Source organism: Microtus ochrogaster, linkage group LG7_11 (assembly GCF_000317375.1).
Source record: "Microtus ochrogaster isolate Prairie Vole_2 linkage group LG7_11, MicOch1.0, whole genome shotgun sequence".
NCBI classification, from domain to species: Eukaryota; Metazoa; Chordata; class Mammalia; order Rodentia; family Cricetidae; genus Microtus; species Microtus ochrogaster.
The window spans coordinates 3,082,826-3,105,778 of NC_022032.1; positions in this window are offsets into that span (position 1 = coordinate 3,082,826).

The following is a 22,953-nucleotide window of genomic DNA, read 5'->3' on the forward strand; positions in this document are numbered from 1 at the left end:
CATAATTATTATATATAATATGTTATATGTAATCCTATGTATATGAAATAGGATCACTCTAGAGAGAGAGCTGAAACTCAGACCGCAGTCTATGGTTAACAAGGTCTACCAAAGCCACCAACTGCCCTTTCGGCAGATGATGCTGAACGGGAGAGGAGCGTGGGAAACAGGATGAGGGTGGTAGACGCAGCTCTCTGGCCATCATCATCTTTCCCTTTTCTGTTAGTTCTCTGAGAACCTCCTACCACGTGTTTTGATTCCTCCACAGCCCCCAAATCATAGCTTTTCCAGAGACGCTTTCCTAAATGCTGAGTGAGAGTTAGGAGACCTAGGCCTTGACCCAGCCCAGGGCTGTGGTTAGAGAAGCTGGCCAGAGGCAACGCCCTCTCACCCCACGCATCTCTACTTGCCTAGAAGAGAAAATAAAATTCCTCCTGAATACACACAGAAACCATCTAAGAAACTAAATAATAATAATAAAGGTGGGGTGCCATCAATAGTTAACGAAGAGGAAGTCCTGGCTTATGATGGGAAGGGAGAAAAGAGCCTCATTAAACACATTTCTGTCTGTGCACATGTGTAGACTAAGGGTCAGCATAAGCTGTCTTCCTCTGGTGCTCTCCACACGTTTATTTATGTGTTTGGGACTGAGGTGTGACAGGCCCTGAACTGCACGTGAAGAACATTAGCGAGGCCTCCCAGGGGCCAGTTGTCTCCTATTAAGTGGGTTCTGGGGATCAAACTCAAGCTGTTGGGCTTGGCAGCCAGCACCTTACCTGCCAAGCCCTCTCCCCTAGTTTTGAAATGGTTCCTCACTAAGCCAGACAATCACTAATTGGCTAGACTGGCTGGCCAGCGAGGATCTGCCTGTCTCTGTCGCCTAGCCCCAAGCGCTGGGGTTATTGCTGCCGTGTCCCCAGCGTTTCTGTTCTGAGAATACAAACTCAGCTCCATCCCTTCCCCGACTGAGCCCTATTCCCAGTCTCTACATTTTTAATACTAATAATAACAACTGTCAGAAGCATTCACAGGAACATTCGAGTCAAATGAGGAAGTCGGTGCTGACTGCCAGGTGGATTTAAAGTGGCCCTGGGAAAAATCTCTGTGCGAATATCCCTCTTTTAATCTAATTTCAAAGACAGAAGGGAAAGGAGGATGTCCACAATAGTAAAACGGCAATCGTCTGCACCTGGGCCGACCAAGCGTCATCCCAGAAATGGGAGCGTTTGTGCACAGATGGGAAAGTCTGTGTTTGCAGCAGGAGCCAGAAACTCAGGAAGGGAGATGGCTGGGAACCAAGGTAAGAACGCTTGGTCTATCAAGGTCACACACAGACACAGCCCTGCCAATCACCCCCACCGCCGCCCTTCCCTGAAGAGAGCTGAGATCATTCCACGGAAAGAAAGGCGCTGCCTGGCCTCAGCATCACAGCCTCTAATATGGCGATGGCCAAGTGTGCAGAACACCTGCTGCAAATGTACACAGCCCATCTGGCACCACGGGGGAGAGAGCGGAAACGAGCGGGCTCTGGTCCCGCCAACAAGCATGAACCTGGCGCTCCAGGCAAGCCTGGATCCTCTGTGTGGTAGCAGGTTTGGTGCTGTGTGTAGAGGAGAGAGAGAGAGAGAGAGAGAGAGAGAGAGAGAGAGAGAGAGAGAGAGAGAGATTCATCTGGGCCTCCAGAGAACCCTTACCTTCTCTCGTAAGAAATGCAAAAACACCCTTTAGACACATCCCAGGCTCTTTATAGCCCTCCAAACTTTTTGGAGGGACTTAGCTTAAAACGTTCCCAATCCATTTAGGTTTTCCCGGCTTCTTAACCCATCTGGTCATTTTTACCATCCCTTCCTCTTCTCTCCACAGAAACAAAACACAAAAACAAAAACAAAGCTCGTGAGCTGTGACCAAAAGATAAAGAGGTCAGTGATCTGTTCTTGGATTCGCACACCTTCTGCTGGGTTCTTGGGTCTGAAGAGCTCCTGTGTGGCTGTGGCAGGTACGGAGGCAACTCAGACTAGACAGGAACACAGGACAGGACCAACAGACAGGGACATCCAACCCCCTCCTCCAGATGCTCATGGATAAGGGGCTAAGTACACAGATCTTTACACAGGTCCCTACCAACAGGATCCGCCACCTCCCATTGGCACAACGATGGCCACTAAGCAACCTGGGTGTTCTGGAAGAGTCTCCTCTTATATTGACTCCATAACGCAACCAAATGTCTTCAAAATTACATTTTTGTGTCCAGCTCATTTAAAAATCTCCCGTTCCATTTGGAATTGGTTTAAAAAGGTTTATCCACCCAAGTCTCCCAGCAGGTAGGGAATCAGGATAACTGTAGGTGGAAACCAACTGGAAGGGAGGTTTCCCGGGTCTTCATGATGTGCACACTTTCCCACAGCTGTCTGCTGCCCCTTCGTTCTGTTCCATGTACTTCTCCCCTAGGCTGCTCTCTGAGGAAACCCTGCCCATTAGCCTCTGGTGTGTGCACACAACACTAAGTGACTGGGGAGGACTTAGAGTGACAGGTGAAATTCTAGTAAGGATTTCAGGAGCCTAGCAATGTGTAAGGAAAAGATACACCAGACCACCACCCTGCTGGGCTGTGGCTTAGTCTCCTTATGAGAATTAAAGCCGACTGTCCATTTGATCATATCTGATCACACCGAGAAGCACTTAGAACTTTAGCGTAGTACACTTCCCAGCAGCTACAAGAGAATTAGTGAAAGAGGAAACACCTACCCACACTGCAGATGCTACCCCATAGGGTTGGGGGGCCAGAGAGAATACAAAGAAGACAAGGGTGACATGGTAGCACAAGAAGCTGCTCAGGTGTTTGGCAATCCATCCTAGAGGTCATGTGGGGACATTTAAACCAGATCAGGGACGCAATGAGGGACTGCCAGGTGTGGTGGGGAGCACCCATAACCCCAATATTTAGGAGTCTGAGGCAGGAAGATGGAAAATCCGGGGCCAATAATAAGTTTGGAACAACAGAAGGCACATGGTAAGACTCTATCAAACAAACAAACAAACAACAACAACAACAAAAAAACCCTGCTGGGCCAGTGAGATAGTTTGGCAGGAACGTGCTCCTGCCACCAAGTTCCATGACCTGTGTGATCCCTGGCCCCACCCCACACAGTGAGAGGAGTGTTCTTTAACCTCTGTACATACTGTGGCACACACACACACACACACACACACACACACACAGTCTCTCTCACATATAGCCATGCATGCATGCACACAGCTTCTTAGACACACTGTCATGCATGCACACACACACACACGAGTCTCTCTCACATATAGCCATGCATGCATGCACACACACACAATAAAATTATGAGAGAAAAAAAGACAGACAATGGGGATTCACCACTGTGAATACAGGCAAGTGGAGTCTCAAGGCAGGGAGCCATGGGAAGTAGGGGCAAGAGGTTTCAGATGAATCGACCCAAATCCAGGCAGAAAGCACAGGGAAAGAGTAGGAAGCCGTGCCTTTGAGACTTAGCAAGAGCTGAGGGAGTGTGAAGGCACGGAGATGCTCAGGGAGGACCAGGGCTGAAAACCATGTGCCAGGAAAAGGTGTACTTAGCCGTCACGTGACTCTCAGGTGTGAAAATTTGAGTGAAAGTAAACTCCCACAGGTTAACAGTGCACTCAAAAACCTCTTAAGCCAGAGGCAGATGGTCCCAGATTCAATTCCCAGCACCTACGTGGTAGCTCATAGCCATCTGTAACTCCAGTTCCAGGGGAGCTGATGCCCTCTTCTGGCCTCTGAGGGCACCAGGTATACATGTACTACACAGACATACAGGACGGTAAAACATCCATATGCATAAAATAATAAAAATATTTTGATCCCTTAAGTTGCCAACAAAGTGCAGGAGAAATCACTGGCTTGGACTGAAGCACATAAAGTTCTAGGGTGACATTATATGTGAACCCCCTCCAAACATATGTGTCATGGAAAGATACACACTGGAAACAATCAAGGATCAGGGCAGCCCTAAAGGAATGGAAGTCACCCAGTGTTTCTCCTCCTCCCCTAGCGGCCAGCATGGGCCAAAGGACCAGCAGAAAGTCCCTCACTTAAGCCAGTGGTTCTCACTCTTGGCTGCACAAGGGAATCGATCCCAGTATGATGTGAAGCCCCCAGGACCCCTTGTTCTTCTCAAGAGCCAAGCGAATCTCTACAGGACAGCCTGGATGTCTACAGTGTTAAAACCTCCGAGATGCACAGTGCAACCAGCTGGGCTCCATCCTCCCCTGCATCCTTTGCACTCCCAGGGAGACAAAGGGCAAAGCTGTCCTTTGGTTTTGGATTCCTAGTGACGATCAGAGGTTCAAACAAAGACATTTCCTACCCTCCGCTAATGACCCCTCTGGGTCTTCTAGATGTTTGCGCAGGGCCTCCTGATTGCTGGGTACGGTTGCCCGAGATGGGGAAGCAGCCTTCCAGACAGGGCTTCCAGACAGCTTGGCTCTGGAGACACAAATAAACAGAAAATAGTCACTCTGCCTCTCAGCCTCTTCAGCACTGGGGAGATGGTGGGGTGGGGATCAGGGGAGAATTTCAAACGAGGGCAACATTTACTAGACTTTTCTAACCAGGCTAGGATAGTTATTACTGCAAATAGCCGTCCTGGCTGCTACAAGTGTGTAATTTCTGCCTCTGAAGGAACATGTTCTCAGAGCTCCTTCTATCTCATTCTGTTGATGCAACGAGGAAAAATCCAGGCAGGGTCTCGCTCCCCACCCTCAAGGGGCTGGTGGCCTAGAGAGCTCAAAATCAAGCTCCAGACTTTTGACTCTGTCTAAGTCAGGCTCTGGCGCCTTTTCTCAGCTTGTCATTTGTATCCTTACTCCTGAAGATGTTGCTCTCTCCAGACAGCTTCCCCCGGAGGACTTGAAACTCGGCCCTCGGGGAAGCCTGCCCTGTTACTCAGCTTTCCATTCCAATGGCAAACTGCTTGAAATATTCCATTTTTTTTTTAAATAAATTAAACCTTATTTTGGCTCACGGTTTTAGAAGCTCCAGGCTGCGGCAGGTCGGCCCTCCTGCTTTGAGGAGTCAGCGTATGACGGTAGGGAGTGTGGGGTTTGTTTCCAGGGCTGCAGCACAAGAAGAGAGCAGGCTAGGATCTCAATGGCCCTGTGTGGTGGTGAGAATAAGGATGGTTCTCATGGGCTCATATATGTGAATGCCTAGTCCCCAGTTGGTGGATCGGATTGGAAAAGGATTCAGAATTGTAGCCTTGTTGTCTTCAGACTGTGGCCACACACACACCCTTCCCAGTCAGCATGGCGGTGCATACCCCTTATCCCAGCACTTAAGAGGATGGAAGCCCAGTGGTGGTGGTGCATGTCTTTAATCCCAGCACTCAGGATGCAGAGGCAAGTGGATCTCTATGAGATCGAGGCCAGCCTGGTCTACAGAGTGAGTTCCAGGACAGGCCCCAAAGCCAACCTCAACGAAGTAGTAAGTTTGGGGCCAGTCTCGGGTGTAAGAGACCCTGTTACAAACATACAAAACAGCAACGAAGAGCAGATGCAGACACCCAATAACTGAAGAGCGTCCACTAGGTCCAACCACCTAAAAGGTTCCACTGTCTCCCAGGGGTACCAGGTCCAGCTTATCTCTGAGTCTATTGGATGGCCTTCTAGCTCAGCACCAAGAATAGAACTATCGTACAAGCCCTGGGTGCAGGCCAAGGGTAGCAGACACCTTTCCCTGAGACACTCCCTCTGCCCTAACCCTTTGGACATCAGTAGAACATCCCCATGAGGTCCCTAGAAGAAAAGAGACATATACCAATACGTGTGTATATAAGAAGCACACACTAGTCTGTATGTATATATAAGATGTATGCACAAGTGTGTGTATATATGTAAGAAGTACACACCAGCATGGATATGTATATAAATTTGTGTATATCAGAGCAAGAGCACTCAAATCAATACATACAAACCAGTATGGACTTTCAAACCTAAGCAGACTTCACCAAGCCCAGGAAGGAGGAGACGGGATATGCTGAGCTACCTCCCCATCCCCAGGTGACCCCAGCTTGTCCCTGGTCTTTAGCTGCTGTAACACATGGACGTGACTTTGGGGAAAGGTGGGGCCCAGCCACAAAGCTATCTTGGGCAAATATTTCTGCCAAGTGCAGGTCATCCCTAGGCAATACCAGTTCTGCATTTGCCGTGCTATTGCCGTGGTCCTCACACACACAAAACCAGTAATAACAGATAACTCTGAAAGGGCAGCTTCTAATCCAAGGGATTCACATCCCTGTCTTTCCCAATTCCCTGGACTTGTAACGGCCTCGGTGGGTGACTAAAACTCTTAAGACAAAAGCAATTTGATTCATTGTCGTTTAAAAAGAAATTAATGCAAATTTATTTTGTGAGGGCCAAGAGGAAGGAACAGTGTCACAAAATTGACAAATCTGTATAATGTATTCATTATGAACACCCACCGCCTGCCAAGTGTGTGCAGCAATCACACTTGGAGTAAGACGGGACCTGTACTTCTCCGGGGTCTTGGTGTCATTGAAGAAGCAGATGATTGCAATAGTGTGTGTTAACAGCAGTGACAGGGGCTACAAGGCAGGCCACCTGGGGCACTGATGTTGCCTAAAGATGTCAGGAAAGGTTTAAGAAGAATAGCCAGAAGTCATCAAGTCTAGGGACAATAAGTAAGGCCGTGTCTTGGCCATTTTCTGTTGCCATAGCAGAATCCCTTGAGAAGAAGCTGAAGCAGGAGTGTACCAAGTTCCAGACCAGCCTGGCCACAAAGTAAGTTCCAGGCCAACTTAGACTATATAGCAAAATCCCATGTTAAAACAACAACAACAAAACCCACATGACTTTAATGGGGACAAACCACAGTCAAGTCATAACAGAACAGACAATATTTCAAAACACGAGTGAGGGGACACCTTCAAGAATCGATTTCCTAAGCCTGAGTCATTATTAACACATGTGCTCCACCTGGGCCAGGAGGAGGCCTCTTTCCTGTCATCATCTAACGAAATGTCTTCTTTGTCCTCCTCGGGGTCTGTGCACATATGTCTGATAAACACAGATCTGGGCATGTGGCCTTGGAAGTCACATACGTCACCCTCTGGGTGGCTAAAAATAACTTACCCATCTGCTGCCTGCCATCTCACCTGCCTGGACAGACGTCAGCCAGGTAGGCCTTGCCAGCAAACACGACTTGGCAGAGGCGGACTCTGGTGGCTCAACAGATTGATTGGCTCCCAGGCGTGCTGGGAGCAGGCACCTTGCCACCCAGTGCACCGCTCAGACACGTGTTCAAGATGAGCAGAGATAGCCCGACCCAGCCACGCTTCCCCAGAGGCTGTGTGTACCTGTTGTCTCTGTTTAAGGCAGAAACTGAGGTCCACACACCAGCACAGTAAGAGGGTGAGAGGGTGTGATGTTGATTGTCACACTAAATGGCATGAAGCCCACAGGCTCATCCGCCTACATGTATGCACCTGGGCCCTCCCTCCACCTTTTCTCTAGCCCTGGCTTCTAAAAGGCCATTTTCATGAGCTGTAACTCCCTCCTTTACTGCTGCTCCTTCACTGGGGAGTTGCCAAATGAAAAAGGGGGGGAAATAAGAAAAAAAAAGGTTTATACACGGATGGTCTCAGAATAGGAACAGGCAGCGATGTCTGTGTTCTCCCCATAAAGAGATCTCACTTACAGAACATAGGACAGACGAAAATTTGTGTGAAAGGGAGCTGGAAAGATGGCTCAATGGTTAAGAGCACTGGCTACTTTTCCAGAGGACCTGGGTTCGATTCCCGGCACCCACATGGTGGCTCACACTGTCTGTTAGCTCCAGTCCTGGAGGATCTGATGCTGGCTTCTGGACCCCACAGGCACTACATGTGTGGTACACAGACATATGGAGGCATGACACCCATACACATAATAAATTTACATATAAAAGAAAATCTGTATAAACCCTTCTAAATCATAAAAATGCAGAAATAAACTCCCATTGAGCCTATTTGACACACAATACTCAAGAAACCCTAGGACTTGGGGTCTTCCAATGAAGGAACTTAATGTCTTCAGCTTTGTCCCTTACTTTTGTGTCTCTAATGTCCAAAGGCCCTGTTGCCTATACATCTTCTCAGTGAGGCCTCAACCACGTGTGTCTACAGGGTACCTACATCCTTTTCTCCACTTCTGGTCCACCCATCCATTCTCCTCCCATGCTGAGCCAGCAGGGAGTCCTCCAGGCTCGGTCACCTTCACAAACCATGAACTTGATCCTCATTTGTCCAACCCCAAATGCTCTACTTTTTAGGAGCACCGCGGTCAAGTCATCTCTGCCAACGTCACTCTCTGACTCCCAACTCTGCGACCCTCTCGTCCTATAGCAAAACCCTAGCTAAGAACACAGGATGTCCGTCTTTTCTTTCACAGTGTGGATGACAGTTGAAGAGACCAGAGAGTCCTAGAATATACGGGGTCAAAGGGGGCATGCGAGGGGCAGCCCTCAGGACATGGCTGGGAGAGCGGCTATTTCTGAAGGAAGCCCTTGGCCCTTACCCTGAGTCTCAGCTTTCTTCCTGTAGCAGACATGATAACTCTGACTGGAACTTAATAATTTAAGTGGGCAAGGTTTGCGCAAGGTGCCTCACTCACAGGATCATCTGCTGCAATTATTCCTCTTGCTTTTTTCTGTTTGTTTTCCCATTGAAAGAAGAAATTAGAGCTTCAGGATTAAGTAACCTGCCCAAAGCCGCACAGCCAGTCAACAGAGCTGGGATGCAGACCCAAACCTTACCTCGCTGATCTCTCTCAGTTACCACAGAGTGCTGTCTTCCACTGACCTCGCACATTCCGGGTCTCTCAGGCACCACATCCTTGCCTCAGACAGCACAGCCCCAACTCCTCACACCATGAGTGAGACACCCCCGTTTTAACCACGGCCACCCCATCTCCACCCTTGCTTTCCTAATGGGTGGGTTGGTTATCGGCCTTCTGTGGGAACTGCCAGTGGCTGCCCGAGCCCTAAAAGGGTGGTTACACAGTGTCTGATAGCAACTGCCTTCTCTTTCTCTCACGCAATGTCCTCAGCTCTGTGAGACATGTACCAGGTCCTCAGTTAAACATTTGCTTGTTAGTAGGTGGAATGAAGGCCTCTGAAGCTGTTCCCAGACAAGGACCTAACGAAGACGGGAGAGTTGCACACCTCATGATGCAGCAGGCCCCAGGTCACTGTGAGGCGCTGCCCCCCTGAAGTATGCTCCTGACAGATGGAGTCACCAAACTCTTCCTTGATTCTTCCTGCTCAACTCCAGCTTTGAAAAGAAAGAGCAAGCACATGCGCACACACAGGGCAGCCAGAGGGAGCTAAGTTGGAGCAATATAAACCCCCCTCCCAATGGCTGTGTGAATTTTACGTACTTGGCTTTAATCACAAGCGAGGGCCTTGACAGAAACCGCCCTAGAGTGATTCGCAGTGGATACAATCATTTTTTAACGATTGATATTGATCTCAGTTGTGCCGACCATCAGGCCATGTCTTCTATGGGGTTTCTTTATCACAGTATTTACTTTTAAGTCAGCTGCTTTTCAGGCCATTTGCTGACTAGGCTTCCTCTCAAACTGCGAGATCAAGAAGAAACCCAAGACTTCTTTCTAAAACACAGCTTTCCCAGGGTAAGTGATACATTGTTCAAAATCCATAAGATGTAAAAACATTAAACACTAACATCTGCTCATAATTTCTTCTGCAGAGGGTGGGTCCCCTCTGAGGTTTAGTGTCCATATGAATATGAGTGTAATCAACACGAACGTCGTCATCTTGCTTTCCCCTTTAGCATACAGAGAGCACTCGGCAGCAGCCACGCATACAGGTGTGGCCACAGTTCTTAATAACCGCTTAGTGTTCCATTTTAAAACCACTGTCGCCAGTAGATTTGTAAGCTGTTTTCTTGTCTGATTATCCCCAAACCATGGAAAGCCAGGTCAAAAAAAATGGCCTATTTTACATATCAAGGTCCATATTGAGGTCCCCTTCTAGAAAGGAGGTTGGTTGTGTCCCACATAAAGAAGTTTCTTTCCCAGCATCCTGGGCGACAGGAGCAAGGTCGTAGCACAAGGTCTCCCTGCCTCTGCACATGCTACCCCTAGACCAGCACATCTCACAACTGGGGACTTACACCAGCCAAAGCCCAGGCAATTTCTTGCATTACGACTTTTTTTTTTCTTAAATTCCAGGGTTTTGTCCTTTTGATTTCTAACAACTAACTTTGCTAGTACAATCTAAAAGGCTTCTTGGAGATCTCCAAACTTAGACGACATTAACAACATCTAAAAGTAGAGGGGGACGTGCAGAACAGGCCTGGAGAGACATTTAGGTCATGCTAACCATGTAAACACGGGGACCCTAGTTTCATCCCCAATGTCCACTAAGAAGAGTGGGGTATGATGTCACTCTTTTGTAATCTTAGCATTGGAGAGGCAAAAATGGGCACACCCCTGCAGATCACTGCACACGCAGGCACACTCCTGAAGATCACTGCATGCCCAGTCTGGCCTAATCAACAAGTCCCACACCAACCAAAGACCATGTCAGAAACACAAGGTGAACGATGCCTGACAGACAACACTGGAGGGTGACCTCTAGCTCCCACATGGGCTCACGCACGAACACATGCATACACATTTGCACGTACACACAGAAGACAGTACATGGCATATGTCTTAGCTGGGGCTTCTATTGCTGTAAAGATACAGCATAACCAAGGCAACTTTTACAAAGAAAACATTATATATATATATTATGTGCACTGGTGTTTTGCCATGGGTGCTGGGTCCCCTAGTACTGGAATTACAGACAGCTGTGAGTTGCCATGTGGTTGCTGGGAATCGAACTAGATCCTCTGGAAGAGCAGTCAGTGCTCTTAACTGTGGAGCCATCTCTCCAGCCCATAAAGAAAACATTTAGTTCCAGAGGTTCTGTCCATTACCATCATGGCAGGGAGCATGACGCTGTGCGGGCAGCTGTGATGCTGGAATAGTAGCTGAGAGTCCTACATCTTTGAGGCAACAGGAAGTTGACTGAGACACTGGGCGGTATCCTGAGCATAGGAAACCTCAAAGCCCACCCCACAGTGACACACTTCCTCCAACAAGGCCACACCCTCTCCAACAAAGCCACACCTCCTACTAGTGCCAATCCCTGTGAGATTATGGGGTCCAGTTACATTCAAACTACCACAACACAGGTAGGCATAAAAATATTATATTTCAGTTCTAGTGTGAAAACAATGAGCCAGGGCTGCTGCTCAGAGGCAGAATGTTCCCCTAGCATAAGCAAGGTCCTGTTTTCAGTGCCCAGCCCTGGAGACAATAACAACGAAAATCCAGGTTTGAGGACTGACTGGACAGTCACAAAATGAGTCACTCCCCAAGATCTTACGGTCCCCAAGAGTCCCGCGCTTACCTCCTCTCTCACGAAGCACCACCTCCAAACCTCACCTCGGAGGTAATCTTGCTTTGGCAGCCTTTAGTTTTAGTTTTGAACCAGAATCCCATTGCCTAAACTGGCCTTGAACTCTCAATCCTCCTGACTCAGCTTCCCCGGTGCTAGCATTAGAGATGTGTACCAACACACGCACACACACATACAGTATACAATGGAAAACATTTTTGGAGGTGGTTCCTGGTAGGTCCAAACTCCAGTGGGTGGCTCCGCACCCATGCATACATGGGCTGTACAAACTGAACTCAGTGGGTGACAGAAAAGACATAAATCTCGAAAGGGGGAAATGGGTAGGAGTGGATCTGGAAGGAGCAAGAGGATGCGGGATGGTGAATGTGACCAAAACCCATGGAACACACTTAGGAAAGTTTTCTTAAATAGTAAAAAAAAAAAAAAAAATTTTAAAAAATAAGATGGTGGGGACTGGAGAGTTGATGCAGCACTTGCTGCTCTAGCAAAAGAGCAAACACACCTGTCAGGTGGCTCACAGCCACCTCGAATGCCAGCCCCAGGGAACCCAGTGCCTTCCTCCTTTTGGGCTACACACACACACACACACACACACACACACACACACAAATAAAGATAAATGCTCTGTAAAATCAGATGGTTGACTGTACATGGCGGTGTATGACTTCAATTCTGGCACTCAGGATGGAGAGGCCGAAGGATCTCTGAGTTTGACTCTGCATAGTGAGTGAGTTCTAGGGCTACATAGAGAGATACTGTCTTTAAAAAAAAAAAATGCCTGAAGGTCAAAAAAAATTTTTTTAGGCCTTTCTATTCCCCAAATGAAGTCCATTTTTCTCAAGTGAAACAAAAGTCCATTAAGCCCACCTCTGTCAGCTCAGCTCCCTCCCGGGCTTCAGTGTTTATCTTCCCTGCCCTCAGTGGGGAAGATGCTTGGCCTAAAAACTCTCACTTTGAGTTGTTTTCAAGCTGGAGAACCTTCCTTAGTGAAACAAATATCAGGGGGACAGGGCTAGTTTTGGGTGTGTACAATAGACCCCTTCCTTCGTGGATTAATGTTCTTCCATCACTGTTTTATTAATTTCTTCACAAGAAGTTGCATGTTTCTGTTTGGCACTGGCCAGTGTCAATTACAATATTGGTCCCATGTGTCACACACAGCCAGGTTTGTGGGGGTACGGATGAAAACATGATTTCCAGTGGGGATAAGGGGCAGAGTGGGCAGGTTAAGGGCTGCTAGGGTTGCCCAAGGACACAAGCCCATGCACAGAGGAGGCCAAAGCCAGTGGCAGCTCGGGGGACCACCTGAGGCTGCGCCAGACTGCATCCAGCTCTTCCCTCGTCAGCCTTTTCCACGTTAACTTGGGGAAAACATAGACCTGAGAACTTTCCGGCCCACATGTCCCACGGAGACTCGTTCATCCACACGGCTCCCAGCAGCCCCCTCACCCACCCTACCCCCACCACGTGCCCTGGCCATGGCCCCTGACTCCAAATCTTTCCACAGTTGCTGAAGCCTGGGCAACGGTGATACACCCTCCAAAGAGTGTTCACCAGAGAGACCAGAAAGAGCAGAGAACTCCCTGGCATCTTCGTTCGCACCTGAGACCTGCTTCCTCCTCTTGAGGAAACACCGGTCCTTGTGCAGAGATGGCGTGAAACAAGGCCTTCCTCCAGACAGGACCAGGGTCTCAGCCCTTCTGCATCCCAGTGCCAAGCCTAATCTAAGGTAAGTCAGGCAGGAGGAGAGAGAAGCTCAAACACAACCATTCAGTATGGCCCCCAGAGAACCCTCCTTTCAGGACACAGCCTGTCAGACCCACCAATAATGAATTCCCCAAGGGCCTTTAGGCTTTGAGAAGTGTTAGCCAAGTTCAGCTATCCCTAGGAATGGCAATTCTACAAACTTCAAAGGGGTAGGTACTTGAATAAGGGAAGGTGGGAGGGCGGCAGGGAGGAGCAGGCAGGATAGAAGGGAATGACAGGGATGGTAACTACTGCACAGTGGTCCCCGACACAGGAGCAGGCAGGCAGGCAGGCAGAGGCCCAGGCAGTCGCAGCAGCTAACTGGGGGCTATAGAGCAGCCAGCAAGCACTCAGAGTGGTTCTGAGCTGCAGTGATTGAGTCCTGCTTCTTCTCTTCTCTTCCCCATCTCTGCTCCTCGTGCTTTGGGGCCTGCATCCTTCTCATTTACCACATAGAGAGCATCACGTCCCCACCTGGAGGAGGATTATGAGGCATATCATCTGTGGGGAGCACTCAACATTCCCACTGCACGGCTAGGGCCCAGCTGTCCAGCTCTCTACCCCTGCTGATGTCAGCCCTGCCAGCGCTCTGTACCTGAACCGAGACATTCTGAGCGGTAGGAGGGGAAGAGGAATTGCTGCAGGTGGGGCCCCTTGGGCACTGAATGGAAAGGCAGCCTCTATGGCCTGAACAGGACCTCATTAAAGGGGCCACTAGAGAAAGGTTACACAGCACAGTGAGTTCGGGCCACTAGGAGGTGGATTCGACATCATGGGGAGTTCCCATCGTGTGCTTACGGTCAGCGGTTTCCGTCATAATTCAGAATTTACAACTCAATGCATTTCCCACTCATCAGCTTCAGCTGTCCAGGTCCCCCACAGCCCCAGGCTCCTCCTCCCTCTGTTCCCACTTCGTAACTATAGCCTGGTGGGTACATGCAGTGTGGGGGTCCCCAAGCCTGCCTAAGAGTGATACAGTGCTCCTGCCTCCACAGCGAAGTGATGTTCATAGGTTTCTGAGGGAGGCGACTCACAGTGGATGGAGTAGGTATGTAAGAAGAGGGGCAGAGAGAGGATAACTAGACCTAATCTTCCTCAGTATCTCCCTGCCGGGTCCCTGACAGCTTAGAAGTTTTAGTACATTTGCCCCAAAGTGAAACGCAGCAGCATTTTGCTAGGAATTCTAGGAACCAAAGTGGTCTCAAGGACCCAAGAATTCCTGAAGAAACATCCCAGTTCCTTCTCACACCTGATGCTGCTGCCAGAAGTTGACCCTTGGGGTCCTCCATGGCCTGTTTCATCTGCCTCGCCCCAAAGGAGGGCTACTTCCTAAAGACTGCCTTTGGCAACAACTGTGAGCACAGATAAACAGCTCAGGAGTCCCTTAGACACGTCCCAATGTCCCCCAAACAGAGGAAGTATATCTGAGAGCCAGAAGGAGAAAAGGCTACAGAGACTGGGCTGTGAGGATGAGGGTCCATTTTACTCACTCATCCCAATGAACACCCACTGAGTAATTCTTACAAGCCAAGGACTATGCTGAAGATCGAGGTTAACAGGAACACGGGGCATGGTGTCCTTGCTCACCTTGCAAAAACAACACAACGTGATAGGACTGACAGGTAGCCAGCTAGATGGACCTGTGGGTATAGGAGTGGGCAGCCAACCCTGCCCCAGGACAAGAGTGTTCCTGGAGAAAGAAACAGGCAAGAACCAAGGAAACAGAAGACAAAAAGGCCTGAGAGACGTAGAACCTTCCAGAAGAGCAGAAGGCCTGAACAGACATAATCTAGAAGACAGAGTGGAATCACCAGGACAGAGGCCATAAGTGGTCCCTGTTGTAACCTAGAAGACTGGCCTCAGGGAGGAGCCTGCATTGGAAGGCATAAGGGATGATGGACAAGTGACTCAATATGCAGAAGTAGGCCAAGACATGGGGGCAGATCAGATGGGATGAAGGAGGAGAATCAACAGGATGAGGTGTCTTACTGGGTGTGGGATATGTAAGGAGTCTGACAACACCCAGCTCCTAACAAGGACAGCAGGAAGGACCAAGGAGCCATGAACAAAAGTCGGGAGTATGGGACCAGAAGCAGGTGGATGGGGCGTGACTTAAAAGGTCAGCTTAGGGATGAGGATACGGACCTGGGGAAAGCACTTGATTAGCACCCTGGCTTCAGGCTCCAGCACTGCAAACAGCAACAGTGATCTGTGATGTTGGAGTTGTGTGTGGTGGCGCATGCCTGCAATCCCCACACCTGGGAATTGAAACCAGGAAGATGGGGGACTCAAGGTTGTTCACTGCTACAGAGCAAGTTTGAGGGCAACCTGGGCTACGTAAGGTCCCCAGGTCCAACGAACAAGACTAAGATCAACTTTGGATTTGCTGAGTTTGTGGGACAAGTGGATTTGGGATTCCTGCCTAGATCTTGGAGGTGACAGGTTTAAATTGAATAGCAAAATGAAGTGATAGATGAGGCGATCCAGTTTGTCAATGATAACAGAAACAGAAATCATGGAGGAGAGCTGAATATGATGTAATGGCTCCACTGCAACCCAAGCACCTTGGGAGGGAGAGGCAGAAAGGGCTGCCACAAGTCTGGGGTCAGCCCTAGGAAGCCCCAGGCCAGCTAGGCCTACATCGTTAAGAGTTGTCTCAATAAAATCAGTTATTTAAAGACACACGTGACTGGAGAGACAGGTCAGAGTTGGTTTCAGGTTCAGTTCCATTCATCTGTTCTGCTAGCGACATCAGGACCCAGTCTCTTCTTCCTGAGCTTTGGCTCTGACTTCTCCAGGAACAACTTCATCCTGAAGCTGGTTGCCAAGCTCGTCGCTACTTCCGCTCCAGATCCAGAGGAAAGCCGTCCTACTAGGAGATTTCCCAGAGGCAAAGAAAACCTCTTACCCAGAAATGACCAAGGAACGCTTCCCTCAGCCAGGGGCTTGCATTTGATTCCACCCCCTCCCTGGAACCACTTAGGCCAAAGCTACTTCCCCAGACACAGAGCTCGGCTGAGGGCTGATTTTCCACAAAGCACACGAGCAGAAGAGGAGAATCCTGATCTGAAAAACAGGGTAGTTCCCCTACTATCAAAAGACAGACCATGCATCGAGGTGGCGATCACAGTCAGCGTCCCAAAGAAATGTGTATTCAAGACGGCAGAAGGCTGCCCAAACTAGAGGCCAAAGGACACTCAGAAGTTGTGTTTGAGATGTAGGTGTTGGGGTTTCATTAGGAAATTCTTCCTGGAAATCATAATCCCTAGAGGGTAGCTGAGCCTTGCATAAACTAAGGTTTATTTTTATGTCATGTGTGTGAGTGTTTGCCTGTATGCACGCATGTCTGGGCATCACATGTAGGCACACCTGGTGCCTACAGAGGCCAGGAAAGGGCATCAGGGTCACACAGACTGGAGTAACTAACAGTTTTGAGCTACCATGGGGGTGCTGGGAACACTCAGGTCCTGTGAAGGAGCTGCAAATGCTCTTAATGCTAAGCTGCATCTCTCCATAAAAAAACTATGCAGCCCAGTTAGGTCGTGTCTTGTTTGGTTTGGTTTGGTTTTGAGACAAAGTAATCCTGCCTAGTACTCTCTATGAAGACCAAGATGGGCATGAACTCAGAGAGATGACCCACCTCTGCCTGAAGAGAGCTGGGATTACAGGTGTGTGCCACATCCGGTCTCGGATAGGCTTTCAGTTTTACCTGTGCATGGATGCAGGTGTGTGCACTTATGTGTATACACACACACACACACACACACACACACACACACACACATTCACCAGACACTGGAACACTGATGTTCCCAGCAGAAGTCTGGGAGCAGTACCCAGAACACATGCTGATGGGAAAAGCAAGATCCAGGGGAGACAGAGTATCAGGAAAAAGTGCTCTCCACAGAACTACCCAGAGCCTCTCAACCATCATTGTCAAGGTGGGGGAACTGCTGGGGTCTCCAAGCCTGTGATGACACAGCCACTTAGAAATTTAGAAAAATCACCAGCTCTCAATATAGCTCTTAATAATGAGAGAACAAGAGTGAAGAGGAAAAGATCAGGTGAAGTGGTGCACACCTTGAACTTCAGCACTTGGGAGACTGAGGCAGGTGGATCTCTGCGAGTTCCAGGCCAACCTGATCTACATAGTGAGCCTCAGACCAGGAACTACATAGTGAGATCCTCCTGTCAAAGGGGGGAAAAAGATAAGGAAACCCATGTGTAAGTGGTCTGTCTCTGCAGAGCTAGAAATGGCCAGAGATGGGGTAGAAAGGCTAGAGCAAGATATTAAAGAGGAAAGATGAGGAGACAGCAGGGCCAGACATGGGTGATGTAGGGGACACAGCAAGAGGCCCTGTAGACATGAAATCAGGCTGGATACCCTCCGTAGCCATCAAGAGGGAAGATTTTCAAGAACTAGCCTCCCATCTGACATAGGGAGACCTCACAGGGCTGTCCCAGTCAAGACAGCTAGCCATTAATTGTGGAAGGAAATTGTTTATACATGTGTGGGAAATACTGGAGGCTCCAGCTGGTTCTGCAGGTGGGGAGAGGGGAGCTCAAAGAGGAAGGAACTAAAGGGGAGGGATGCCCCCAATGACATGGAGCTCTGCTGTTTATAAAAACCCACGTGGACGAGAACACAACCCGGAGGAGTAGCCAAGAGGAACAGGATCCATGGTCTTCATTTTGGAGACAAATCCACAGTGGATAGTAATTTTTCTTCTTGAACATGAAATGTCTGTAGTGTAAGCTCCAAGAACTTGAACCCCAAGTCCCATCGCTTCTAGGCCTTGGCTTGGGCTGAATGGGAGGCGCTGGAACCCTTTCGGCAGGAGGCCAGACCAAGTTGTACTCTTGGCTGACTTCCTTGGTGGATCCACTCGTGGGGTAAAGAAGAATGGGCTAAGAGATTGCCAGAGAAGAGAGCTCACCTGGGGAGGAGGCTGGAAGAAAACACACTCTTTCTAATGCACCTGGAAAAAAACGCTACGGAAAGGGCGTGGCCTAGCAGCTAAACCACCGCCTTTGCTATCTTGCCCCTGGTTCTCGGGCCAGGAATGTGGGCTCTGGCCTGACTCCAGTCCAGAGTTAGAAGAGGTTTAGAAAGCAGCAGGTTTCTCAGACCGGCTCAGGGAAAGAAAAAGAAAGAAAGACGAGGGACACCGGTTTGGAGAATACAGGGCACACCTGCCTCATCCTACACAAGCAGAACTTCTCCAGGGGACCGCCCACATTCAACCCGAGGTCCAAAGTCAGCGGTCTAGAGCCTGGGCAAACACTGATGTTCGGCGCTTTGGCCTTGCTCTCTGCCATGGAAGCGGCACGTTCTGCAGCTTCTGGACTCAGAAAATGCTCAGGATAGCTCTGTCCCCAACCTCTATCAATCACCAGGAGGCCACAAGGTCAAAAGCTGCCTCTGCCCTCTCCTCCCCCTCACTGAGCACTAAGAATAACCTTCTGCTGGGGACGAGGGAGGCCCGAAAAAGATTTAATTACAGTTTCTGTTTCTGACCTTGATCCTCCACCCCCAGGAGCACCATCTCTGGTGTCAACGAGAGGGCACAGGTCTGGCCGCAACCACAGGTCAAGCAGAAGACACTCCTGGGACTGGAGAGTGGTCCCCACTTCCCGACTCAGTCAATCTCAGGGCAGTCCCTGGGTGCCGGTAAAACCAGGAACACCCATCTTGGGCTACCTTGTTTAGGCAAGGTGGAAAATGGAAAATGCTTGTAAACCTTTCAGAGATGGGGGAGGTCTCTCTCCCAGATGGTTGCTAAGCCAGAACCGCCAGTTCCCAGATCTCACCTCTGCCAACCTCCCGCCATATTCCTGCTGCGTTGCGGATGTCCGCCCAGTCTGTCTCATCCTTATTCCTTCTTCACCTCCTATCCCAACGGTGTCACACAGGCCCCTCGCAGTGACCTGTCCTTCGCTGTGGACTAGACGACACAAACTTCCTAGGTTGCACACCCCTCTCTAGCATGCTTGCCCACTCTCCCACCCCCAGTTTCCAGAAGCTGTAAAAACTACAAAGCCACCAGTCAGACATCTAGTAGGACTAACACACCCTTAGCTATCCTCTTAAACTATTAGCTGGTGTGGTGCAACTTCCAAGGGTCCTCTTAAAGGAGTCATCTGATGCTTCTGGGGGGAAAAAGGCAAAAATGGGGGGAGCTATAGAGTCAATGAGAAACCTCTCCTGCCGGCTTGAGAACTCACCCACTGGGGTTCTGATGACTGCCTTTGTTGTCTAAGAATCTGAGTTGGAATCCCTGCAGGAGATGGGAGGAGCGTCCAAGATGAAGAAGAAAATAAAAGCTTTTAGACAAGGGCCTTTCGTGCCAAGAATACCTCCGGAGGTTCGCAAGTGCTCACAAGACCAAAGGGAAGCCAGTGCCAATATCTCTGTTTGTTGACTCATTGAAAATATTCCATCTCGGGGGTTATTGTCATTGAAAACATCTCCTCCATCTGGAATCTTCTCTGCACCAAGTACACAATTGCTTCATTCATCTCTTCGGAGGAAGCTGTCACCAAGTCTGTGCTGCCTCCACCAGCGGCTGGGGCGAGATGACAAGCCCAGCCTTGCCCACGGAGACACCACGGACGGGAGTCCTCGTGTTAGGAGTCTTGGGTGGCTCTCCCACTCTTGTGGTCCGCATCCTCCCCTTGCTCCCAGCCCTGCCCCCACACACCTCACTCTCAAAAGGAACCAAGCTTCACACAGGACACACCCCATGCCAGTGAGAAAGGGAATCTTCTAATGCGCCTTCTCTGTATGTGTGATCTTTGCAACCTGACGCTGGCCATTTGTGAAAGAGGAAAAAAAAACTGTCAAAGGCCACCGTAGCAAGGGAGAGAGAAACTTGAACCCCAGGAGCTACCACCAGTTGAATGTGGGCAAACAATTAAGGTTCTGAGTTTGGTTGTGTAGCTACAGGTCCCCTTTCACCCACAGGACTGTGAGAAGGGAGTGTGATCTCCAAGTGTCAAGGAGCTGTGAGCTCCAGGAGACAGGACTGGGTCTCCTACACCCACATCAGTGCCAGGCAAATAAGCTCTCCCTGGATGTTGGAGAAGGAAGAAGCGCCTAGGGAGAGTTTCTGGTGGTCCAGCTGGTTGGGAGGAAAGCTTGGGTACAGGGAAGCAAACAGCAATGTGGCTGAGCACACATTCTGGGGACAGGAACCAGACAAGGGACCTCCAAGCTTAGCTTGATAGGTCAAATCCATTACCATCAGAGAAAAGAACCTTGGATCCCTCTCCCGGGAGGTTAAGACCAGCATTTGCGACCTATGCAACAACAGCTCACTTCCCGGGGAGAGTTAACCCAGAGTTGGCAGTAAGAGTAGACCACCTGTCTCACCGACAACCATCCCGCCCGACAATGGATCATACAAGGCTTGGACTTGGCTGATCTGAGGGGCAGAATCCAAGCAGGGTTTGATTAGGGACTGAGTAGGAAATAAAACAGATTTTGTGTTTTCATTAGCAGCATTCAACTTCGCGGTTGCAGAGGTTAGCATTCCAATTTGATTCTCTTAGCGAATGCAGGGCCAGGGAGGGATTTCACTGGCCTCTAGGCTGGCCCGCTGGGGTACCAGCGTATCTGGGGCTGGCAGAGGGAAGCAATTCAGGCAGGAAGGATGCCACTCTAAAACCACTTCTGTTCCTGAGCAGCCTCCAACCCAGGCAGGAAGCAAGCCTGCCCCCACCGAACTGCAGAGCCAGTCGTCCTCTCTCAGAAACACAGCAAGGTTGTAAATCAGGGTAGGAAGGAGCTGTCTCGAGTTTTTCCTGCCTGGTCAGACAGAAACATGCACTGCCAGGGCCGTAGACTTGGAAAACCAAGTGCGACTACGGATGGATTCTTTCGAGGCAGGGGCTAGGGTGGTGCTGAGCTGGGGTCCCACTCTCCTGGCCCACCTCTGATGGAGAAGCAGCCACCCCCTCCCAGCAGGATCTTTAGTGATCTCCAGGGCCAGGCTGGTCAATAGCTGTGGCTTCAGCTTCAGCCCCTGCCAGCGAGGCTGCGCAAAGGGAATTTTCCACTGCCAGGTTCAGCTCACGCCTGACTGTTTACTGCTAGCAGAAAGGTGCAGCCACCCCCGGGTGCAGCCTCGGTGGGACGCGAGAGTGGGTAACGGGAGATCTCGTGTGCCCTGGCTCTAAAATCTGCACCTGAAGTAGGGCTGTGCCTGGACAGGAGCAGGGCCCCGGGTGCAGTAAAGGGTACCGAAAGCCACTTCGTGGCTGCCCGCCTCTCACCCTCCTTCCTTCCTTCGCATGCTCCCTTGCCTGGGACTGAGAGATGTCCCGCGTGGGTGAGTGCTCCCCTTTCCTGGCGCTGCGCCTCCCCCCTCCCCGGAACTGCCCCCGCTTAGCCGTGCTGCCGTGCCCTCTGGGTAGTGTTTTCATTCCAGGCAGGGGATCCGGTGGTGGGAAGCAGGTAGGAAGCCATGTTTCTGGAGGTTAAATGAAAAATATATATATTTAGTGCTTACAGAAAGCCAAATATTGAGTTAGAAGCCAGGAACGGAGAGGGGGAAAAAAAAACCCAAAGCAAACAGTGGAGGGAAGAAATTCCTACTAAACAAGCTTTCTTTTCATTCTTCGGATCCCAGGTGCAGAGCCTGCAGGGAGAACTCAGACGAATGTAGGACTTTAAGACCCCGAGCTCAGATTCTACAACGCCCATGGGACCAAGAGGTGTGCAAGCCCCTTCCCAAAAAACGTGTCAATATCTGGTTGGCCATAGCACCCCAAAGGTCGTTAAGGTGGCTCTAAAACCCTTTGGGAGTACGGAGGAAGAATGAATTGTTCTTGATTTGACCCTGAACAAGTAACAGCCTCTCTGGACCCCATCTATGGGATGTAGGGAGGGATTATGATTTCCTAGGTCATAGCAGCCTGTTCTCTTTCAGCCTAAAGTTAGCAGTCACACCAGTAGTGCCCATCTGTGTAGTGGGGTCCTAGAAAAATAGACCCGTCTGCTTCAGCTTGCTCCCCGCCCTCCGCTTGCTGAGTCTAGGCCCTTCACAGAGCAGACTTCTAGAATCTAAGCCAGAAACCTCCAACTCCAGGGCTGTGCTTCTAGAACCTTCTCAGATCATGTCTAAGATAAGAGTCATTCTGAGGGACAGCCACACCCAGCCTGGAAAGCTAAGGGGTTCTATAGCAGGGAAAAGCTGACGGGTAGGTAAAAGGATGAAGAGCTAAAAGAAACATCTTCGGCCTCCTGAACACTGCTGTGCTGAAGACGTAGGTGGTTGGGGGAGATTGTGTCTCCATTAGAAACAGAAATCATATGCCAGGAGATCAAAGGACTGGATTTTGACCAACCAGAAGAAAGACTGTGTCCCCTATTGCATCTCTATGGCTCTGGGCTCTCCCCTTTCCTTGAATGTCCCCCAGTAAGCCCACACTTCAGAATCTGGTACCTCCCTCTTAACAGGCAGAAAACATCCACCTGAGGAAATCTGCCTGTCTTCTTGTATGCCCCTGAGTCCTCCTCTACAGAGCCCAGGCTCCTGTTCCCACCAGCGCTGAGTTCTCGCTCTACAGAACCCAAGCTCCAATTCCCACCAGTGCTGAGTTCTCGCTCTATAGAACCCAAGCTCCAGTTCCCACCAGTGCTGAGTCTTCACTCTACAGAGCCCAGGCTCCAGTTCCCACCAGTGCTGAGTTCCTGCTCTACAGGGCCCAGGTTC